The sequence below is a fragment of the Daucus carota genome, chromosome 2 (assembly GCF_001625215.2).
Source record: "Daucus carota subsp. sativus chromosome 2, DH1 v3.0, whole genome shotgun sequence".
NCBI classification, from domain to species: domain Eukaryota; kingdom Viridiplantae; phylum Streptophyta; class Magnoliopsida; order Apiales; family Apiaceae; genus Daucus; species Daucus carota.
In genome coordinates, this window is record NC_030382.2 from 21,710,643 (window position 1) to 21,729,331 (window position 18,689).

Genomic DNA, 18,689 nt, shown 5'->3' on the forward strand with positions numbered 1-18,689 from the left:
CTTCTCTCCATTAGTCAACTTTGCGACAATGGATATAAGGTGATTTTCTATCCTACTCATTGTTCTATCTTAAATAAGGATGGAAAATTAATGCTTACTTGTCCTCGTAGCAAAAATGTGTACACATGCGATATTAGTAAACATTCTAATGTATGCCTATTTACTACACAAGATGACCCTTGGTTATGGCATCGTAGATTAGGACATGCGAATATGAAGTTAATAAAGAATATCTCAATGAATGATCATGTTAGGGGTATACCAAAGTTAAACTATCAAAAAGATCGTACTTGTGAAGCCTGTGTAATTGGAAAGCAAATACGAGCTTCACACAAAGCTAAGTTTATGGTATCAACCTCTAGACCTCTCGAGTTATTACACATGGATTTAATCGGACCGGTTCCGGTACTAAGTCTCGGAGGTTGTTCTTATACATTGGTCATTGTTGATGATTTTTCACGATTTACGTGGACGGAATTTCTCAAATCTAAAAGTGATGCTTTTGAATCATTTGCTTCTTTATGTAAGAAGATTCAAAATCAACAAAGTAACACCATTGTCTATATAAGGACTGACCATGGTAAGGAATTTGAGAATTCTAGTTTCACTACTTTTTGTGAGGATAATGGAATAACTCACAACTTCTCGGCTCCATACACACCTCAATCTAATGGAGTTGTAGAAAGGAAAAATAGGACTTTACAAGAAATGGCAAGTACTATGCTTAATGAATATCGTCGTCCTAAATATTTTTGGGCCGAAGCTATGTCTACAGCTTGTCATATTCTAAATCGAGTCTTATTACGTCCTATGACACAAAAGACTCCCTATGAGATTTATTTTGGAAAAACTCCTAAGGTTAGTTATTTTAGAGTTTTCGGGAGCAAATGCTTTATCTTAAATTCGAAGGATTACCTTACTAAATTTGATCCTAAGTCAAGTGAAGGTATATTCCTTGGTTATTCGACCAATAGTAAAGCATATCGTGTATTTAATCTTAAAACTCTTGTGGTGGAAGAATCTATGAATGTTGCTTTTGATGAATCAAAACCACCCTCGAAGTATATTGATCTTGTTGATAAAGAAGACACCGAAGCGGATGGTGTTGAAGATGTTATTCGACAATTCGAAAATATGGATATGGGTATTTCCCCTCCTAATAATCCATTAGAATTGTTGCAAACCGAAGATGAACTTCCTAAAGAAATTCCATTGATAAGAAGTCATCCCTTAGATAATGTTTTAGGGGATTTGACGAAAGGAGTTCAAACCCGGTCACAAGTTCAAAATGTAGTAAATCATCTTAGTTTTCTTTCGCAAATTGAGCCTAAAACTGCTAAAGAGGCTTTGCCAGACGAGGATTGGATATCCGCAATGCAAGATGAATTAACGCAATTCACTCGTAGCAAAGTTTGGGAACTCGTTCCTCCACCCGAGGATACTTCCATTATTGGAACTAAATGGGTGTTTAGAAATAAATTAGATGAGAATGGAACGGTTGTTCGCAATAAAGCAAGATTAGTTGCTCAAGGATATACTCAAATGGAAGGAATTGATTTTGATGAAACTTATGCACCGGTAGCTAGAATTGAGTCAATCCGTATGTTTCTAGCTTTCGCGTGTCATAAAGATTTCAAAGTATATCAAATGGATGTGAAATCTGCCTTCTTAAACGGAATATTGGAAGAAGAAGTTTATGTTAAGCAACCTCCCGGTTTTGAAGATGCAGTTAATCCAGAATACGTGTATAAGCTATATAAGGCTTTATACGGATTAAAACAAGCTCCAAGAGCTTGGTATGAAAGGCTTAGTAAGTTCCTATTAGAGAATAATTTTAAGATGGGAACGGCCGATAAAACTCTATTTACACGACAAGAAAAAGATGATATACTACTTGTCCAAATTTACGTAGATGACATTATTTTCAATTCAACAAATAATGATCTATGTAAAGAATTCTCTGAAAATATGAGTAAGGAATTCGAAATGAGTATGATGGGAGAATTAAATTTCTTTTTGGGTTTGCAAATTAGGCAATCCGATGAGGGCATACATATTTCACAATCTAAGTATTGTAAGGAAATGCTCAAGAAATTTGATATGGAGAATGCTAGACCCATATCATCTCCTATCACTATACCATAGATTGCATTTAGCAACCCCTGAAAATAGTTGCTATATTATAAAAAATTATTGCAATAGCGTCTATTGCAATGATTTTCAAAAATTCGACCGTTAACTTTGCCCCCGTTGCCATAAGACCCATTATGCAATGAATTAACCCATGTATTGCAACAAGTTCAAATCATTGCCAACGTCACATATTGCAACAACTTTTCCTCTATAGCAATGCCATTTAATTCATTGTTGTAGTTTGTTCTTGTATTGCAACAAAATTTGCAACATTTTTTTTTAGTTTAAACATTGCCATATAGCACCTGTGGCAACAAAAATTGGTCCTAATGCATTGTTATTTAAATGATTTACAATAGCAAAAGCAACCTCTAAAGCAACATTATAAACATATATTGCAACAGTATGAACAAAAAAATTTGGCATGACCATTTCGAAAATATATTAATCCACCATTTAAGGTTCAACACCAACAAATATCAAAACAGTACTAAGACTATTACCAATCACAAGTATAATCATTCCTAGACATCAAATACGTTAAGTACATCAATTTTTGCCATCAACATGGGCCAAGTCTAGAACATAATACTATTTATCATGGATAATCAGCTGCATTGCTATCGGCATTTGACTCTTGTTAATTATGACCACCAGCACATAGTTCTTCGACATTAATATATAGTCAGAGATTCTTCTCAGTCTATATATGTCCAAGGATTGTCTTCAATTTTTGTTAAGTTTATCCTCCATATCAGAAGCTTTCTTAGAGACCTTTAATTCCTTTAATATCCTGTACACCAACAAGTATATAATCATGTCAAATATCCCTTAGAATAGTAAGAAAAATAAATAAATAAAAGTTTGTCACCTACAGGACAGTTACCTATGGACAACAGATTAATCCTATGTACCATTGTGCGAATTATTTGTAAGTGCAGTATATTGTTCCTGAAAGTGGTCAATAGAGCGTGATCTTACGTATATGCATAACAATATAGCAGTGCATATTCTAACTTAATTACATGAGCAGTTCCTAAAAAATGTAGGAAACTTCAGTTAAATATGACCATTTAAGATGAACGAGCCTTTACCTAAAATATTTTTAATTAAGGGTTTTGAATATGGGAGTTCTTCCACACAGTTCAGACGTGTGACCAGCCAACTTATATCAAATCCCCGTCTCTACAAGTCATAAAATAATGCCTTGTACTCTGTGATCATGTCTGCATTGACATCAGTTATTGCCGTGTTCATATACAAAGACACTGTTGTGCAAAACACATTCAACATCATAGCCTGAATAATATCGACTTTGGAAGTGATGTGCTTCAGAGTGGGTGCTTTTTTGTAATCCGCTCAAGTAAGCTTACAAATTCTGACTTAACCTCATGACCCTTCCAAAGCCTAAAACCAATGGTTTCCCGTGAAGAGCTTGGTTGATCATTTCCTGCTCTGGCAACAGGCTCCGAAAGCAAAGCATTCTGAGTTGGCACTGAAACCAAATATGATTGGGTACTGTTATGAAACTGAAATAAATACCAAACCCAAGTGAATACACACACAATCATATCATATGCTTCATAGTTACAATATATCTTGGGCAAGAATTTAATTAGCAACAAATCAGCCTTTGTGCATAACACTATATTAATTGAAGTCCTACACAAATAACATTACTACTACACAAGGGTTCTGAAGAAGAAATTAGCAGAATATTCACTCTTTTTTTTCCTTTTACTCGTCGCCATATACGAGGAAATATTGATAAACTGACTTGGAATTAATCATAAAAGCAAATAAGAGGATGTTAAATGAAAAGGTATGTTATGAATCAACTGAAAAACTATTTATGAAGAGAACATAATCAGCGGTCAAGGTTACAATATTGCTACATGTTAACCAGGGAAAACGTGTATACATAAAGGTTTCTGCCAATATCATCCTTAAGTAATAATCATACGCACAATTTATAATTTAATCATAGCCAAATTATTAAGCTAGATAGCACTTACGTTTCTACTGCCATAAGGGTAAACTAGTCAAGAGTTGAAGAGTAAAACTTAAAATTACATTGCTCGGGATTTCAATGAGTACTTTTCGGATATAGCATATTTTTTGGAAATATAATGGCACATATATAGACAAAAAACAGAACAACAATAAACTACATCAAAATAAAAAAAAGATATATATAGCCTTACTATTAAGTAACATGAATTTTATGTGCCTACAGAGGTAGAACAAGAATATTACTGATTTACAAAGTGGTACAGTTCCCTGTGTTTGCTGTTAAAATGCTGGCTTCTGGAGAACCACCAAGCATGTAACCTTTCAATGTACCAGATAGACTTGATTGTTGATATCCTTTTGGTAGCTTCACATACTTTAAGTTATAAAATAGAGATGGAAAACGTGCCAGAAAGTCAGAGACTGCAATAAGTGCCTAGGAAATAACAATTAAAATTTATCAGAACATAGGAATCAACAAATGGAACTAATTCAATTGCCAAATATCAAATAAAATTATTGGTCCTAAAGATAAATTAAGGACATGATGATTAAATACTTGCAAAAATAAATCATGAACGTACCTTAACAGTGTCTAAGTTGAGAGTGAGAATTTTGGCATTACCCAATCCTGGAAACAAAAATATGTTTACAAATATAGTAAACATATCTTTACACTTCATTAATTCATATCTACCAGAAGAGCCTAAAAGCCACTTCACCTATGTGAAGATATTATTTTCGATACCTTAAGAATGATCCCAGGTCCAAACCATACGTCACCAGAGACCTTTAAACTATCTAGCTCAACAATATTAGGAATTAACTTGATAGGCTTTAAAAAGTTTGCAACCTGGGAGAAAAACATATGGTAAAAGACTTAAAATTAAAAGTACCCACCAATCAATCTTTTAGCCTTGACATTTTCAACAAGAATAAACATCATTTTATCCCAGCTGCCAATCATAATTATATCTACTCATTCCCTCCATATTTATAAACAAGAATGTGCCGGAAGTCCCCATTTAAGCAGACTATAATCCAATATCAGTGATTAAGGATCAAAGTTCAACAACTAACATATATATTACATGAGACAGCCAGACAAATACTCGACTCTGGACATGTAATGTCCAATTATGGACAAGCATTTATTGGGATACCCTATTTCTAATTCTCATCTGGTTACCAAGTTAATTAATTTTCTATTTTCTAGTACAGTACAAAAACATGATAAATAGAGCTTAAACACAAGAACCCTTAATTAAATCCCTAAATTAACAAATGAACAGAACCCATAAAATAAACTATGAACCCTAAGTTAAACAAATATAATACCTAATTAAGAACATAAATCCTTGATTTAACAAGTGTAAGACCAAATTAACAACAAAAAAATCAATTAAAAACATTTACAAACTCAATTAAACACATATACCCTGCCAATTAAACATATAAACCCTTACATACTTAGAGCGATTAGGGGAAGATGGCGTGCTTTCTTCACTCAATGTAATCTTCTTCTCTCTTTCCTTCTTCCTGGCTCTCTCTATCGCCATCTCTCTCTCTCTCTCTCCATATTTCTCTCTTTATCGTCTTATTTTTGTCAGTTAGAGTGTTTGTGAAAGGTGAGGTCGAGAAAGTGTTTGGGAATTGGGAGTGTATTCTATCTTCTATATTTTGATAAAAGCCCACCAAAATATTTCATACATCCCGCTCTGATATTTTAATTGGCCCGCCAATTTTTTTGACCCAAAAATATCATCTAGTGCAACGCTCTCTGGTAACATTGCAATAGATAGTTCCTTTTATACTCCTTTCAAAATTTTTAATGAAATTTTGATCATATCGCAACGATTTTTTCGGCATTGCAATATACTGATTTTATTTTTTCAATGGCAACGAAATTGAGGAAATTTTCTTTTGAGTGGTTGCGAAATCCAATCTATGGTGTAGTGTATGTCAACTTCTGACAAATTAACAGAAGATCCGAAAGGAATTCCTGTTGACACTAAGAAATATCGAGGCATGATTGGTAGTTTGCTATATATTACCGCTAGTAGACCCGATATTCAATATAGTGTTTGTAAGTGTGCTAGATTCCAAGTTGCTCCAAAAGAATCGCACCTATCCGCTGTTAAACGGATATTACGATACTTAAAAGGCACGATGGATCTTGGCCTTTGGTATCCTAAAGGTGTACCTTTTGAACTAGTATGTTTTTCTGATTCTGATTATGCCGGACATTTGGTAGACAGAAAAAGTACTAGTGGTACGTGTCAGTTCCTTGGTGGATGTTTAGTTTCATGGTTTTCCAAGAAACAAAATTCTGTATCTATATCCACTACGGAAGCTGAATATATAGCCGCTGCTAAATGTTGTGCACAGATATTATGGATGAAGCAAACATTAGCGGATTATAATATTAAATTTGATGTGATATCTATTTTATGCGATAACACGAGTGCAATTGACTTAAGTAAAAATCCTGTATTGCACTCAAGATCTAAGCATATAGATATACGACATCACTTCCTACGTGATCATGTCAATAAAGGTGACATCAAAATGACTCATGTAGAAACTGAGCATAATGTCGCTGACATATTCACAAAGCCTTTAAGTTCCGAAAGATTCGCTAAACTCCGTTTGGATTTAGGAATGCTGGAATATACAAAGTGATAAATTTTGGCCAAATATATTTTAAATAGAATTTTTTTCATATATACTAGTCATCTTACGTGCAAGAAATTTTATCAAACGGAATTCTTCTTGTGTGTACTCTTAAAGTTCAGATTTGTCAATAAGAATTTATTGATCGGACTTTTATGAGTTAGAGCACTGATTTATTTCGTATACAATTGATAACATTTCTTAGGCGAGCGAATATTTTCTTAAAAATATTTCTAAGATACTACATATATGGCATTAATCCTATTTACAATACACACTTTTTAATTGCCAAAATTAATAATAATATATTTTAATATCCACAAAATTTTATGTGTTTGATAATTATACATAATTTTATCCAATATAATTTTAAAATACCTTTTTTCTCAAAAAAATTGGATAAATTTATGAAATTATCAATTTGTGGATTATATTTATTTACCCTAAATTTGGTAAATATAATTACTTTATATTTATCTCCTAAATTACTTTTCATTAAAATTTTGTCCAAATACACTCGAAATTATTTTTATAATTTGGACAATAATATTTTAAGGGAGATATATAATTTTAAACTATTTTTATGATTTTTATACAATTTAATATCTAATTTTCGAAAACTGATTTATCAAAATTTCAGAAATTTCTTTTCAGTTTTTTTGTTTTATTCGCGGATCTTAAACCTACCCATATTGATCAAAACCCGACCCGGCTTACTAGTTTTAATCCTGGCCGTTCGTCAAAACCCTACCTTTAATCCTAGCCACTCGAGTTACAAATATATATATATGTACAGTATTGAGGACACTCAGCCGCACACTGTTCATTTCTTTTTACTCGACTCTCTCTCGAGTCTTCTCTCTCGAACTCTCTCGAGTTCCCTCTTCTCTTCAATGGCGATTTCATGCGTCCTGCTTATCGCCTCTTCAATTCGATCTTTACTACACTTCATCTATTCGATCTAAACACTGGCTTTGCTTTAAATCGATCTAAATCTTATGGGTAGGTTACAACAAATGGATTTCGACCCCGAAATCTTGTCGTCGCCTTAATTGACGATGAGATTAGGTCATAATCCAACATCTATATATATATTTATACTAATCTCGGTTGATTTCACTTTGATTTTCAAAACCCTCTCTCTAGGGTTTCATAATTCGATGTCTCTAATGGGTTATCGAGTTTTTTTTTCAGGTTTGGTGGTGATTCCGGTGCAGATCGGAGTCGATCAATGATGTTACACTCAGTTTTACATGCGATCTACACTCGGCGAACAATTAGCACATAACCCTCTGCCTATTTGACCCCCCCACAAATCATTTCTTTTGATTCTATTGTCTTAATAATCGAAACCCTGATTTTAGGGTTTGCGCTTTCCAACGTATACTGACTTATTGTGTTGAGAATGTTGCAGGAATGATGAATCTATGGGTGGATCGACAGTTTCAAGTCGATTGGAGTGTGTTTCGGCCATTTGGGACTTTAGGGTTTCGAAACCCTAGGTCACCTTTGGCTGATATATGACTGTTGGTTACATTTGTAGCTCGATCTAGTCATCTCCGAGCTTCTCAAGAGCGATTCACATCGCATTGTGAGCTAGGGCTTTTCAACCCAAAACTCTATCTTGAGAGCCGAGATAATTGATTGACTCAACTGCACCATGCTCGCATAAAGACTCCAGAACCTCCATCTTACTAACTCGCAAACTCATGTTAAGGTAAGGATCTCAGGAGGCTCTATGCCCTGAGACTATGGTGAGGGGTTCTACGGCCTAAGCCGCGTATTATCTATTTTATGTTGATTTGAAAGTGTTTGGTGCTTGCCAGTGTATGCATAAACTGTTAAAAGATTGATTAACATGCTTAATATGCTTAAAATCCATGTTATATATATATATATATATATGTTCTGTATGTTGAAATGCCTATGATGATGTGTGTTCTCCTTGCTGTATTAAACGTTATCATGATTAAGGGATTGACCTTACTTGTGTATTTGATCTCCTGGTTTCTTGGTATATTGATAAGTGTATATATACATAAGCTTTCAGACTAGTACCATGAGATTAATGTAATACTGTGTTAATGAGTTTTAAAAAAAAAAAGGGGAACTATATATGTCTAGATTTGGATATGTGATCTGTATAATCATGCTCTCAAAAGAATAATTGTGTTTGGAATTTTGAAACTGATTAACATATTAACATGAAGTTTTTTTTGGGCCATGTAATAAACTGTTTCCTAGTGAAATATGTGCCTAAGTGAGTCTGCACTCTGTTTGTATGGTTGTTGGCTTAATTGAACTTAATTGAGTGCTTACCATGAGATTCTGGTTGTGTATAAAATTTGTGTATCTTGTCTTCCCAAAATGATCTTCTGCTTCTCAAAATTGCCTTTCCTTAAGTTTTAACCAAACTAAAATTGTCCTGTTTGATATCAGTTTAAAAGAAAACTATTTAAAAATATAGAGGCTTATAGCAATATACTCAAAATTTCAATTATTTGATAAAATTTGTGTCTAATTCCTCTTGGATAATTTTCTGTTAATTTTATGATTATGATACTTAATATACTCTTATCTGTAACTTGGATATATGTATACCATGAGGTTGAATGCTAAGATAACTGTTACAAGTGATTAATAAGGTGATAAATGCATCAGTTGGCTTGATTATATATATATTCTGGGTTGTCTGCTATATTTATGGACTTGGTAAATTTGTTAAATTTCAACTGTATGAAAATTTCTCTGTATGGTTGTTTGAAGATTTTATGTTTCTGGCCAAACTCTTACTCATCCTGCAAAGTCTGTGTATCTGCCATGAATTCTGTGTGAAAATTAAGAGAGATATGCCTATTCTTACTTCTTTGCTGCAATTTACATAAGATTCTCTTGACTTTGTGTTTGCTTAAACTGCAACTTCTGGTAACTTCAGGTTCATAAATCATATACACATGCAGCCTGACTTCTTGATTTATGTGAAATACTTGAAAATCTTATGTCTTGCTAGCTGTATGTCTATGTATACAAATCTATGGACTTAAGTGGTTTAACATGATAAGGAAATACTGAAATTTGTGTACTACTTGATTCTTGTCAAATTAATTAATTGGCATGACCTGTTTAAAATACTTGAAACTCTGGCCATGATTCCTTTATAACTCATGTTATGTGCTTGCTAATATAAGTTTAATACCACTTGATTCATATGCTAGAATTTTATCTATCATGCTCATTCTTCTAAAAATTAGTGACTAATAAGCATGCTTAGTTGATCAAATCAATCTGTGTTCATGTATGAAATATGATTTGACATGTAAACTTTAAATGTTTCCTGATAACATATGCTTCCTGACTCTTGCCAGTAACCTGATATATATATTATTTGATCTTGGAACTTGAAATGCTCTGTCTCTTTGTATATCCTGTACTTGCTGCATATGTCTGTGTTGTACCATGTGGAAATTTAAATGATATCTGCATATGCATATTCTTGATATTTGAAGCCTTAACTTTGTGCTTGCTTAAACTGCAATTTCTGCTAATGTCAGTTTCATGAATTTATATATTTGCAGTCTAAATTCTTGGTGTATGTGTAATACTTGATACTTTTCTGGACTTAAATGAATATATGAAAATACTGGATGTCTATCATTTTTGTGTACTGATTCCTGTCATTTTTGATAACACTGGCTTGCTTGCTTACTTAAAATTTCAGTTATACTTTCTATGCAACTCATGCCATGTATTTGCTGAAATAAGCTTCCTACTTCTTGACTTGTTTGCTGGAATTGTATCTGCCATGCTTGCCTTCTTGAATTTTCTTGACTATGCTGTGATGATGTACATAATGCTTGTATCTGATCTGCTTGACCACATTTGTCTTATCTCTGCCATGTACTAGTTGGAAAATTTAATGTTGTATGCATAATCTGACCATTCTGTACTATGCCAGTTGGATATTTTGTCTCCTAGAAACTAAAAATATACTCTGTGGCTGAATTTGCTTCTTTGACTTATTCTGATTCTGCCAGCTGTATAAATGTGTGTTGCCTTGGTAATAGATAGGTTTCTAGATAAATTAGGACTCCTTATAATTATCTAATTCCTTAATTAATAAAATTGGCACACTCACACACCTGCCCACACACAAAGACATGGCTGGGGATCCCTTTGAGAGCCCTAGTATCTTGACACTGGTGTGTTTAACGGCCACTTAGAATTAGGAGTCACCTGAAATACCTTAGAGTGATTTAGTTTAATATAGGTTATTCTGGGTTGTAATAATTCAGGTATTCAGTTCTCTATAAGCCTGAATTTTGAACATTACTTGTGATTTATGCTCTGTAAGTTGTATGCTTGTATGTCTCTTATATGCTTGGTTGAAAATTGATATATTTCATCTGCTAGCCTTGTTTGTTTCGAATTTGCCATGTATCGATTTCACTCGAATGGTTTTCCAAATAAAACAAAGTTTCTTAAGCTAAAAAGTTTTTTTTAATCACAGTTGTAAAATTTGGACTAATTGACTTTCGAGACTTAATAAAAATTGAAATCTTTTGTAACTCGTATTAAAACGATCTCGACTCGATTTTTGACACTTAAGAATTTCAGATTTCTTAAAATCGAATTGGTTTGAAAAAGACAAAACTCGAATACTTTTAATATTTGGGAGTTTTTAACAATTAAAACTTGTACTGTTTTCTTGGAACTCAAAATTCGTGTCGATTTTCACTTGACTGATGTGTATATGCATGCTTGCTTGCTTAGCTGTAATTTATTATGTGCTCCTTGTGCCTGAATTACAATGTCAAACAAATCAGTCCTTTTTAAACAGTGAATTGTCCCCTGAGTTTAAAACAAGTGTACCTGACCCGGTTTTAAAATCATTTTTGCTCAACATTTCTAAAAGATAACTTTTCAAAAGTCTTCTACAAAACGGATTTCAAAAAGCTGTCTTGTCTCATTTAAGGAGAGATCTTACAAAAATCCAATTTTTCAAACTCCATGTAATCTGATGTCATCTTGTGGGGTTCTTCCATTTAATGTAGAGAATCGGTTCCTTTATTCCTAAAAACCAACAAAACACCCAAAATTCCCCTGGCCAAACAGACCCCAACCGTTTCACTATATATATACTCCTGTCCCTTTCCAAACCTTTACACCTAAACACTTAACCATATAACACCCAAATGAATTTCCAACTACTTCCCTCCAACCCCAACCCAGACCCAAACAGCCAACCTTTTGACCCAAATCTCCTTGATAAAATGGAGATTAAACAACTTGCCCAATCCCAACAAACTTCCTCCTTCAAATACTACACACCTAAACAAAACACTACCACTGCCACTTCCCTCCTTCGAAAACCTCAACACTACTATCACCCCTATCTCCCAAACCAGATTCCCTTTGCCACCAACTACAACCTTGACCCATCCCAAACCCAAACTAAACTCTATTCCAACACCATTTCCCCGCCTATCACCCTCCCACCGGTTCTCTATAGTAGGCGAAGGAAGAGTTCCTCGAGTGCTCGGGTTCCAAGGGTCATAAATCTTTCAAATGTTGGTAAGTTGAGCAAGATGATGAAAAATTTTCAAACGGGAATGATGGTTTTTATTCAACAAAAAGGGGATGTTCACTCGTTTATTATGGCTGCTAGGTGGGACAACTTGATCTTTTATCGTGGACAAAATTACCACACTTACCTCATGGGTGAGTTCTACGGTAATTTGGTTACGAAACGAGATCAGGCTGGCCTTTTCGAGTTTGACAGTGTTGTTCAAGGGCAGAATATACATGTTAGTGTGCACACAATTTATCGGGCCCTCCGGATCGACCCGGCCCATATCCCTCAGCCTTGTATTAATATATACGAGGCATATCGGTTCAACCAAAGGGATTTTGAAATCCACGTAGGATTTTTCTGTGGAACAGAAGCTCCTATAGGGTTGTGTCATGAAAATTGTGGAGTGAGTTTTAAGCACTTTCAGCCTAGTTTCCAACAATTAGCTATCATACTTAGGGCTAATCTTCTGCCTAAACCCCAAGGTGATCAATACTTTGATTTTATCGACTTGAAAATTATGTATCAGCTAGTAACCAATAGGCTCGAATTTAACATGGTTTATGTGATTATTCTGAACATGTTTCTTGCTTTTCAACTGGATTATATGCCGTATGGTCTTCTGCTCACTGCTGTATTTGATTTGTTTAAAATCCCTACCCCACGTGTGTTTGCTCAACGTGTAGAATATTGTAGGGTAGAGAACTTAGTTGTTGAAAAGGTTCCCCTTAAAGACATAGTGCCTTATAAGTATGGTCCTCCTACCCCACCTATGGAATCTATTAACCGGGACTATGCTAAAGAAAATGAAGTGTTAAGAGCTGTTGTTAATGAGCTTAAGATTAAAAATGAGGATAATTTACATGAGATTGAGGCTCTCAAAAATGAACTCTTAGAAGCTTCTTCTAAAGTTACAGATCTAGAAGGCAAAATGGGGATTGAGCATGTAGACAAAGGGAAAAAGCCTGTTATTGATTTGGATGTTGTTGATGACGTGGACTTTGAGAATGTGTGTGCTGGAGATATTTCTGTGACTGCTAATCTGCCGAATCTGACAGATTTCAATGCTGACTTGGGCTTCGTGGCTGCTGGACCGGTTGTTTGAACCGGTTGACTTTTTAAAAAAAAAAAAAACTAATGTTTTCTGTTGTTTCAGGTTGTTTTTGTGTGGGGCCAGTAATGTTTGTTTCTACTGGCGTACAAAAATAAACTTGTTGTGGGTTTCTGTTCCGTGATAATCAGTGAACCACACTGATTACTAGGAACATTTTGATTGTAATATAAAACCTACAATATTTCGGATACATTTGTCTCGTTTATTTTTCTGCAAACACGAGAAAACACACACTATTTATTTATCGAAATTAATTTTGATAGATTAATATCTCAAAATTAATATTCCGAATATAAAATTTAATTCTCGATCGAATGATTTAAATCTCGACTTGAATAAATATTAATAATATTAACGAGCAACGATTTAAATACTGCTCTCGAATTAATTAAAATTCGATTTCTTTCTACAAGTTAAAGTATAAAACTGACTTGGCTACTATATATATATAAATCGATAATTTCATTTTCGATTTTACAAATAAAATTAAAGAAAAATTCGGAAAATCGGTTTTAAATTCTCGACTTGAATCGAATTGAGGACAATATTCAAAAAGAGAAATATGTTAAAATATGTTAAAATATGGGAACGAAAGGAATCAATCTCCCATCACACTTATTTTAAAACTATCTCTTCCCTAAAATAGAAATCTTTTTGGTTTTTATCAACCAAAAGGGGAAGAAGAACGTTATATAATTTTAAACGTTTACTCCAAAAAGGAAGAAAAACGTATGAATGTTAACGGGAAGAAGACGTTATTATATAACGTACAAAATTTAAAAATTTTAAAGACCTTCCCAAATTAAATTGCAAAAATTACTTTCTAACAAATTTCTTGTCTATTTCAGGAAATCGGAAGGATTACCCCTTATTCTGCTTAGTGCTTCGTGTGAGAAAATTAATTTTCAAACTCATGCATACACGTAGGGGAAGCACACACTTTTAAAATTTAATTTTGTGTTTGTTTGACAAATACCAAAAAGGGGAAGATTGAAAGGATATCTTCGATATATAATTTATTTATATATTTGTTTCGGTATTTGTGACAAACATTAAAATTAAATTCACCTAGTAATCCTCCCAAATAGGACATTAATTTATTTGATTAATTAAAAGTGGAAAGTTATTTTTGGCAAGTAATTTTAATCTCTAAATATTCCTTCGTATCAAAATACATTCTTTTTAAAGGAAATTTTTCTGATTACGCAATAGTGGTGCAGAGGCGTTTCGTGAGATTACGATTACCTCTTTCTTGCTACTGCAACATTAAAATACATGAAGCTCGAAAAAGGACTATCAAGATTTGGTATTCTTTAGAGTACTCATGTTACATTATTTACAAAATTTATATTTAAATTAATTTATTCCATATTTAAACATTTATTATCTCTCGGAATAAATTAGTTTAAATCTTTCAAAAATTATTAAATCCTTCATTCCACAAGATTTATTTTATTCAAGGAAGGATTTATTTTCTCCATATTAATATTTGTCTCTAAAATATTAATATCACTTTTATACCAATTCTGAAATATTTTCTCCCGGTCTCTCAAATTCATTATTTTTCGGAGAAAAATATTCGCAATACTTAGAAAGCTCTTTCAACGTATCAAATTCATGATTTATCATGAACAATATTTTTCTAAGTATTTTGGTATCAAAACCTTCGTCAAGTATCCTTTTGTATTTTTCAAAAGACGAAGTGTTTCGGTTTTTCATAAAACGGCTTTTATCTTAGAAAATCGGTTTAAATACCTTAAGATTATTCCCGTCCCTCAAAAGTTTTTTTTATCTTAATGGAAATATATTTTAAGTATTTATTCAAGTTTTAAGTTTGGCCATAATCTCTCTCTGGTAATTTCTAAAGAATTATCGTATTTTATTCGAAACCCGAAAACCTGATTTATCGTTTTAAATCCAAATAAAATACTTCCACTTGCCAAAATGACTTGAAACTTGAGATTAGCCAATTAAATATTATTCTTAGTGCATGGTTAAATTTTCGTGATTTTCCGAGAACTTTCATTTCGGAGCGTTTTCTGTCTGCCGACCCGATCACTGGCTGAACGTTTGACCAAGCTAGGGTTGACCAAAAATTACCAAAATTTCCAGAATGCCGTTTTCTAATATTCTAAGATTTATCATATTTTTTCCGTAATTTATTTCGCACGATTCGAAATATCGCGTTTTTAATGTAACGGTTTTTATCGGTATCTCGTAAAGCGTGTCTGTCTTCTAGTGCATTAAATGCCCTGAATTTTTAGTCCAAGATGCTGGTCAAGAACACCTTTTTAGGTGTGGGGGACAAGGGGACAAAGTGGAGTAGTGGCCAAGGTTTGCTAAATTACCATTTGCATTTTTACTTCTACTTTTCTTACATTTACCCCACCCATTCTTGCCTATAAATACACCCCTCCACCCATTCATATTTCCTGAGCTAATAGCCAAATATATGCTGAGATTTTGAAGAACAAACACTCTCCCAAAGTTTATTCAAGTGCTCACTTCTTCTACTTCATCTTTAAAACCTTCGATTCTACATATATTCCGATATATACAAGGTTTTAAACCCCGAAGCTTCGTTCCACCCAACCAAGCTCCGCTCATCTTAGCATTTTCATAAACCACTCTTTTCAACCTCCCGAAGGGCTGCCCAAATTCGTTCGTGTGCTTAAAGTCGTATCGAACCTCTGACGAATTTCTCCGGCGAACTTTCGTGGAATAATCGTGTAAGTGGTTTCTTTTAGCTTCAATTATCCGAGTCTTAATCGACCATTTTCAAAGGGCTTTTTAAACAAATTTCTCTTCATCTTAAGCTCTCTTGATTTCAAAATACTCGAGTTGGCCACTCGTTATTATCGGGAATATTGTGCACTAACTTTATTTGCTCACTAACTCATATTTGTGCTCTCATTCCCATCACTCCCATACCCTTCTTGTTTTAGTGAGAAACCCATTTTTCAGCCCTGTGCTCGGTGGGGATATCATTAAGATAAGATACGTGGTATTACGTGTTTATTTTTCGAACGTGTGTGACGTGAGTGATTTTACTTGTTTCGGTGGTAAACCCCGTTTGGGCCTTTTCGCTATCGCGGGGTGTTATCCGAACAAGCTACTTGGTTCGATTGCGTTCGTGAGAGTGTGTGCGATATATCTTGCTCGACTTCGACTCCGTCTTTTCAAAACTCACTCATCACTCGATCTTATTAATATCAACAACTTATATTTCTCCGCGCGATATAATTTGTTAAAATTGAACCAACGACTTAACCACCATACTTAAACGTTATAATCGACTAATTTCAACGTGGTTAAAATTGGACTAAAACTTGCGGAACCAAAACTTTTATAAAACAAGGATATATTTGCTTGTGGATATTGTGTTCTAACTTTTGCAGTGAGGTGAAGTGAAGTGAGGTGATCTTCGTTCTAAGACCCAAGTCTTTGACGTATTGACGGGGAGTTGATAGTCATCGCACCGTGAAGAAGAGGAAAGACCCAAGACCTAATACCTAAGATCCAAGACCGGCGAAAGGTTTAGAAGTACAAAGACCACTGGAGGTGCAACGACTTTGAGGAAGTAACAAGGATAGTTACGTTCCGAGACAAGTCTTGTTATTTACATTTATAGTGAGGAGGTAACGAAGAGTTACGCTCTAAGATATATATTTGTAAAGGCTTCTCCGCCTACTGTAAAGGAGTTCTTTATAGTAGAGAAAATCTCGAGTCCGGGGAGGAGCTCGGGGACTGGAGTAGGGGTGAGTGGACTCCAAGGGTTGAGTTAGCCACCGCGAACCAGGATAAAATCGCTCGTGTGATATTTTCCTTTTCTTTTCTTACACTTCCGCACGTAACTGCCAATACTCTCGATACAAGTTCTAAAGAAGGGGTGAAAACTTTTTAAAACGACATAAATATTTTTAATTGGTGATTAAGCTATTCAACCCCCCCTTCTAGCTTAATTAAACCATCTATCGGGACCTAACACAGACGTTGAAGATCAAGCGGGATCATGCGTACTATTTGCAACGCAAGTTCTCTACTAGGAGAGCCCGAAACGGCAAAGATTGGGTGCCGACAGAGCAGGAGGTTGAGGACGAGGGGAGACGTTATCCTGAAGTTGATAAACTTTTAGAAGACAGACTTCGTCCGTTAAATAAAGTAGTTTCTGATGCTCGCTACAATCGATACATGGCTGGAATTAAGCAAGAATGCGATGCATTGCAGGCTAAACTTGATGCACGTGATGAAGCTGATTATTGGGCAATCTGGGGAGATGTTGACGCTGTGGATGATGAAGATGATTATGAAGAATATGGTTCCGACTATATTGTGGACATCACCAAGGATTGAGAACTTAAGTCATGTTCTCATTTTAATCATATGTAATTTCGTTTTAGTTTATGTAATGCTTCTGTTTCTTTTAAGTTTATTTATTGCTTTAACACCATTACATTAAATTAATTAACGAAAATGGATTAACAACAATAAAAAACAAGGACTGAAAAGAAAAATACAGATTAACAATAAAAACTAGATCATGCACTGAAGCACAATATGTCATTACATGTGCTTTAAACCAAATTGCGACAAATTTAACAACACAACATTTAAATCACGAGAAAAGCCACAAACAATGCGATCATTAAACAAAGTAATCCTACTACGGAAGTCAATGCCTTATGCATTTTCCTGATTCTCTCCAGGATAATTGCATTCTCGAGTTCTTGCACCCTTGTCTCACAAGCGTGAAGAGTGTCCTGCAGATGTAGACGCTCATCATTCAATCGAGTAATTATAGCATCATCCTCCAAAGGCTCATCATCAATCCATTTGAAATAATAACAGCTATTTGCCTGCAGTGAAATATTTTACAGTCTTAAGCACAAAGAATGTAAACATATGCTGTATATTCCAAAACTTTACTTACAATTGGAGAACCGCAGCAGTAAAATCTCTGAGCCATCATCTCATCATTCCAACAAGTTCGTATTTCAGCCCTCAAACCACAATTACAGAAGTGGTTGCTTGATGCAACGAGAGAGCTTGAAGACAATGATATCATCGGAATTGTAACAAAATGATGTGTTTTATGTGTTTGTTTGGTTGAATGTATGTGTATCAACCACATAATGAAGGCCTATTTATAGGCCAATGGAGTATTGTTCAGGTAAATATATTTCCGGATAT

General features: G+C 34.3%; 1 long non-coding RNA gene across 3 annotated transcripts; it reads right to left on the reverse strand.

The window, feature by feature from the left end:
- Positions 1-2,561: 2,561 nt before the first annotated feature.
- Positions 2,562-5,765, reverse strand: LOC135150119 (uncharacterized). Of its 3 annotated transcripts, none has more exons than XR_010288427.1 (5): positions 5,614-5,765; positions 4,390-4,996; positions 3,228-3,628; positions 3,020-3,084; positions 2,562-2,926 (listed from the first exon to the last, which is right to left on the reverse strand). It is a non-coding gene; the product is annotated as an uncharacterized LOC135150119 (long non-coding RNA). The 3 variants fall into 3 exon arrangements; XR_010288426.1 differs by having other exon boundaries at positions 4,390-4,579; positions 4,728-5,765; XR_010288425.1 differs by having other exon boundaries at positions 4,390-5,765.
- Between the last annotated feature and the right edge of the window lie 12,924 nt (positions 5,766-18,689).